At 40.5% G+C, this 6,240-nt stretch overlaps 1 non-coding gene across 1 annotated transcript; it reads right to left on the bottom strand.

The window, feature by feature from the left end:
* Positions 1–687: 687 nt before the first annotated feature.
* On the bottom strand, positions 688–792 carry LOC114106437 (U6 spliceosomal RNA). The gene has a single exon (XR_003585189.1). It is a non-coding gene; the product is annotated as a U6 spliceosomal RNA (small nuclear RNA).
* Positions 793–6,240: the final 5,448 nt, after the last annotated feature.

Raw genomic sequence — 6,240 nt, 5'->3', positions numbered from 1 at the left:
GTTCAGATAGCTCTGAATCAGTCTTTCAAAGAAAGCAGAGAAAGTGGGAGATTAAATGGGCAGAGTACAAAGCAATAAAAATTCCTTGGTAGGGAATTTCTATTGATACTGAGGAAAAACAGGTGCTGTGTGACAGGGGCTGTGCAACCATGTTATTGGCTTCCTAGACTTGAAGTCTAACTTTGGTGTTTCCAATTAGCCAGGTCCTGTCACTTGTCCTCCACCAAAACAAGCAAAAAATATAGTGGTGAAAGACACTTTTGATCAGTATAGCCATATGGTGAAGGCAAATTGAGATCCAGTCTCTCAGCTGTGTCTTCAGGTTGCTGACCAGTGCTTCAGTTTTAAATAGAGGAAGAATTGGTGTAAAGTGTAAGAGTTATGCAAAATAAAGCAGTCTTGATCAAACTGCGGTCTTATTGATTATTCTCTCAGTTCTGATTCTGCAAGGAGGTGGTTCCAGAGAAGTCCTTATTACTTGAGGAGACAATTTTCATGGCTACTCAGGATGTTTGTCTATCAGACCTGTGATCCTGAAAGAGGGTGATGACTGACAACTCCTGTGCACCATTTCCAGGGGGTGAAATAGAATACTTTGAATATTGCCTCAGTCCCAAAGCGGGGTCCAAGATAGGTCAGGTAAATTTGGAACTAATAAATCTTGTATTTATTACTAGTTTTTATATGAGGATTCTTTTTTTTCCCCATGAATTTGTGTGTCCTCCTTGCACACGGCCATGCTAATTTTCTCTATCATTCTAAATTTAGCATATGGACTGCCAAAGCAAGCACAGATAAACACTTCTTAAATGATTAACAGGCCTATGTGAAGAGCTAAGTAGGGACCTGACCCAAAGTGTAAGGTAACAAAGGAGATAGGAACAAGATGAAGGCAGAGAGGCCAAATTTTATCCTGCTCTCAATTACCAATAGTGCATTTGCAGGTCTAGGTAAAAAGTCACTACTTTTTAGCAAAGGTAGGCTAAGTCTCTGTTACAACCAAGAGAGGATTAAAAAGAAAAAAAGTATATATTTAGTAAAAGTGTCCATAAAACAAATTTCTGATAATCTCTGGTTTTGCATCTTGAGTCTCTGGGCATGATGACTATTCTAGCTGCCTACAGTCAGGTGACCATAGCGCACATTCCTAGGCAGCAGCTGAAATCACATACAAGTCCTTCTCTCTTGATGGCTTCCCAACTCTGCTTTGAAAGGATTTTTCAATATTGTTTTCATCATAATTGTCTTTTTATTTTTATAGGCTCTCCCTACATGGGTGCAAGATGACCCTCAGCAAATCCTGGAGGAACATTCTGTACTATCAGAATCCCAGAAGGGAGCAGCAGGAGGGAAATTCCTTCTCTTTTTAATGGGCTTTCCGAACCATATTCTGAGTCTCATTGGTGCATTGCACACATGTCATCAGTCCACTGTTGAGCCAACTACTATGACCAAGCGGATAAAGTGGCCAGACCCCACCATATGCTTACTCCTAGAGGCAGAGGTGGCAATCTCTTAAACCAACTCTATGGGCTGATAATGGATGGTGTGATAGAATTAAAAATAAATATTTGGTCTTTGTCCCCAGTTTTTGGCACATAGTTCCTAACACTCTTGAGATTTCTGATAATAATACCTTCTTTTTGCAAGTTAGATGGCTGGTGGCTGGTGACTGATGGTCCCTAGATAGCTTTAGGATGGGGGTTGGTTGGCAAAGAAACTAACCATGTGATTAGAGGGTTGGAACTCTCAGCCCTAATGGCCAAACTCCAGAGAGGGGAGAGGGGCTGGAGATTGAATTAATCACCAATGTCAATGATTTTATAAATTATGCCAATGCAACAAATCCCCCACAAAACCCCTAAATTACAGGCTCAAAGAATTTCCAGGCTGGTGAACACATTGTTTGAGGTGCTGAGTGGGGTAGGGAGTGGGGATTCACAGAAAGAGCTTGGAAGTTCCATGTTCCTTTCCCTTTGCATCTCTTATACCTTGCCCTATGCATCTCTTCCATTTGGCTGTTTCAGAATTGTAACCTTTACAATAAACTGGTAATGATAAGTGCTATGGTTTAAATGTCTCCTCCAAAATTCAGATTCAAGTTTATTGCTCATCGTGATGGTACTAGGAGGTGAGATTTTTAGGAGGTGATTAGGGCAGAGACCTCATGAATGGATAAAAGCCATTATCTCTGGAATGGGCTAGTTATTTCAAGGGTGAGTTTTATAAAAGTGAGTTCAGGGCTGGGGTTGTGGCTCAATAGTAGCATGCTTGCCTAGCATGTGAGAGACACTGGGTTCAATCCTCAGCACCACATAAAAACAAATAAAATAAAGGTTAAATTCTTAAAAAAAATAAAGTGAGTTCAGCTTCCTTGATTTTCTCTTGCTCCTACTCTCTTTCCCTGATTCTATGAGATGCCCTCTACTAAATTTTGATGCAGCAAGAAGGCTCTCACCAGATGCTGGCACCTTGACTTTGAACTTTTCATCCTCCAGAACTCCTGACAAATTTCTTTTCTTTGCAAATTATCCAGTCTGTGGTATTCTGTTATAACAGTAACAACAACAACAACAAATAGAAATTATTCTAGCAAATAATAGAAAGGAGTGAGGGTGTGGGAACTTCTGACTTTGTAGCCAAGTAAAACAGAATTCTGAGTAACTTGGGGATCTAATACTTGCAGCTGGTATCTGAAGTGAGGGTAGTCTTATGGGACTGAGCCCCTAAACCTGTTAGAATCTGATGCTAACTTTGCATAGTTAGTGTCAGAAATGAATTGAATTGTAGGACACCCAGTTGAATTGGTTATTGCCTGGAGAATTGGTTATTTTGTGGAAAAAAAATAACAGAGGGGTTTCCTAAGGATAGTTGGGATGTACTCACAAGCATACAGAATGTAGATCTGAGTAGGAACAATAGCAAACACACCTGGATACCCCACCTGTGACTACAGGTCGCTTGCTCTGATCCTGGGCACAGAATCAGGAAGTTCTCCAGCACCCACCTGGGGAGAGGCCCCTGGGACATCCCCCAGGAGCAGCCAAGGCTGGGAGAACAATTAAGGATGCAAGTAAAAAAAAAAAAACCTGAATTAAATAGCTTACTGGAGAAGGAAATCCAGAGGAATAAAAGATTCCGTTTAGGATACCAAGCATCTATTTCATGCACTGGCTTTGTCCCCAGGGCTCTTTCCTCTCACAACTGAAAGATGAATACCAGAAGCAATTGGAGCAACATATTTCCTTATTCCTTCTGGAGAGGAAGAGAGAAAGTATTTCCTCCACTATACAATAAACATCATCTTCAGCCAATTTTTATATCCACCCAACCAAGGCAGATAAAATGGGTCAATAAGAAAAAGTCAAGGCTAGTTAGTTTAAGCCTGGGCCCCTAGTTGCAAAGGGGGATAGAATTATTTCATTGCTTGGACTGACTAATTTGCTTACACTAACTTCATGAAGGAATGAGATACATGTAATTGGGGTGGGCTCAGTGCACAGCTGTCACTGCCTGGTATTATCCTGACCCATGTTGAAAAGCTTCCTCACTTTCTCTATTCTCTCCTTCTCTTTTCTCTCCCTATTTTACCCTCTTCCCCCCACCACTTTTTTTCCTTTCATCTCCTGTTTCCTATTTGTCCTTTCCTGCTTTCTGGGAAAAACAACTTTATAACACAATACACACACACACCACACACTTACATACTTTACACACAGAGAGACAGATGGGGACAGAGACAGACAGAGAAACAGAGAGAGGGACTGAGAAACACAGAAAGACAAATAGACAATGGTTCTGAAGGTTCAAGTCTCAAGTCCAAGACCAGGTGGCTTCATTTATTTGGCCTCTTGTCAGGGTGGCACATCATAGCAGGAGCACATGTCGGAGTAAGTGCCCAATCTTGAACCAAGAAGCAGAGAGTGAAAAAGAGAGGGGGCAGAGGGAGGCATTACAGTCTCATAATACCCTCCAGGGAATGTCCCCAGTGACCTAAGGACCTCCCATAAGCACTGCCTCCTAAAGGTCTAACCAGCTTACAATGGTTTGATTAATATATTTTTTAAACTTTATGATGTTGAAAAAGCATATGCATGCAGTTGAAACTGTCCTTAAATTTTTAAAAAAATTTTCCTGAGATAGTGATATGCAGTATGATCTTTGCTCCCTGTGCTGGGCAGTGGAGGTGAGCCACAGGTCCCAGTAAACTATGTAATCACCATGGCAAGCAACAGATACTCTATAGTGCACTGTGTTGCTAAGCTAATATTTGGAGTGTTAATTGTATTAAGTGCGTTTTTATCTACAATATTTTCACAATTTATGAAAATCATGATAGGTTTATTAGGATATAACCCCACTGTAAATTGAGGAGCATTTCTATCTATCTAGCTTTAGCATTAGCTATATGGGCATCAGCAGGTGACTATACCTATTTAAAATAGGAGAAGTAATACTGATTTTGCAAGGTAATTGGGAAGGTTAAAAATTGTATTTATGCCTTTTGATGCTGGCCAAAATGAAATTAAGATTACTACAATCTAGCTATCCCAATGATCATAAGCGAAAATCTCTGGATAAGCTGGATGTGGTAGTGCACACCTATGATCCTAACTACTCAGGAGGCTGAGGCAGGAAGATTGCAAGTTCAAGGCCAACCTGGGAAACTTAGTGAGACTCTTGTCTCAAAATGAAAAGCAAAAAAAGGGTTGGCAATGTAGCTCAGTGGTAGAGTGCTCCTGAGTTCAATCCCCGATGTTGCAAAACAAATGAACAAAAACAAAACAATAAGGTAAACTCTCTGTACAAAATAAACAAGTAACTAACTGAGGACATTGAAATGTTAACAACAAGCATTGGAGAAAAGAGCCAAAACATGAAGAAGAATGACCCTTTCAAGGGTAAATTTCCTCATGTCTCTTTTCCATTCTTGTCTCCCTCAAATCAAGGTCAATTCCAGTACAGTAAGTATTTGCATAAAAATGCACCAAGAAAAACCATCTCTCTAGCCATACTCTATATATAGTTTGGATCTGGAATGTCCCCCAAAGGCCATGTGTGGAAGGCATGGTTGCCAGTCTGTGGTGCTATTGGGAGGTGGTAGAACTTTAGGGAGGCGGGGCCTCATGGGAGAAAGTTAGGTCACTGGGGGTATGCCTTTGAAGAAGATGTTGGGACCCCAACCCCTTCCCCTCTCTTTGCTTGCTGGTCACCCTGAAATGATCAGGTTTCCTCTGCCATGCATTCCCACAAGCTCAAAGCAACAGGGTCTAGTGACTACAGACTGAAACATCTGAAACTGAACCAAAACAAACCTTTCCTCCATTTTCCCCCTTTTTTCCTTTTAAGTTGATTATCTCAGGTATTTTGTCACAGTGATCAAAAGCTGACTAACACACCAGAAGACTGGAAGGGAGCCTTTGCAAATTGAAGTACATGTGGGAATTAAATCTTTGGGTTCATTTTCTTTTAGTAATTTCTTTCCTTCCCCTGATGATGGCAGCCCCAGCTGCAAAGTTGCACTGTGGTGCTGGCAGTATCAGTACCTGAAACCTTATGTAGAGTGAATCCCAGAGGAGAGAAAGCAGAAGGAGTCCCTAGTTCTATGGATGCAGCAACACGAATCCCAGGCCTACTTCTAAGAACAGAGTTAAAAATCACAGCAAAGTCTTTTAAAAGCTTTTTATATATTCACAGGAAGTTGTAAAATAGTGCTGAAAATTTTGTGTACCTTCTTCCAGTTTTTCTCAGTGAGGACAACTTACATAATGATAAGCAGTACTTGAGTTACATTAGTTAGGCTTTTGATGTTGCAAAGTGATTCAGATTTACTAGAAACTGTACTTCAAATTTTGAATTTTGATCTTTTCCCTAGTAGCCATATGTGGTATGATGCTCTCTTATAATGCTGGGTAGCAGTGGTGAGTCACAGCTCCCAGTCAAACCACAATCACCAAGGGAAACAACTGATATGCTACAATGTTACTTAGGTGTACTCAATGCAGTTTTTGACCTATGATATTTTCAAATTACTGTGGGTTTATTGGGACATAGCCCTATTGTAAACCAATTGTAAACTAAGGAACACCCATATGTAAGATATATTGTAGCATAATATCAAAACCAGGAACTTGACATTGGTACAATACTATTAACTAGACTTCTGATCTTATTCAGATTTCACCATTATTTACATCCATGTGTGTGCACACATGTGTTTATATGTGTGTGTGTGTGTGT

This window comes from Marmota flaviventris, chromosome 5 (assembly GCF_047511675.1).
Source record: "Marmota flaviventris isolate mMarFla1 chromosome 5, mMarFla1.hap1, whole genome shotgun sequence".
NCBI classification, from domain to species: domain Eukaryota; kingdom Metazoa; phylum Chordata; class Mammalia; order Rodentia; family Sciuridae; genus Marmota; species Marmota flaviventris.
Note: the sequence above shows the minus strand (reverse complement) of the source record. Positions and strands in the feature narration are given on the sequence as shown.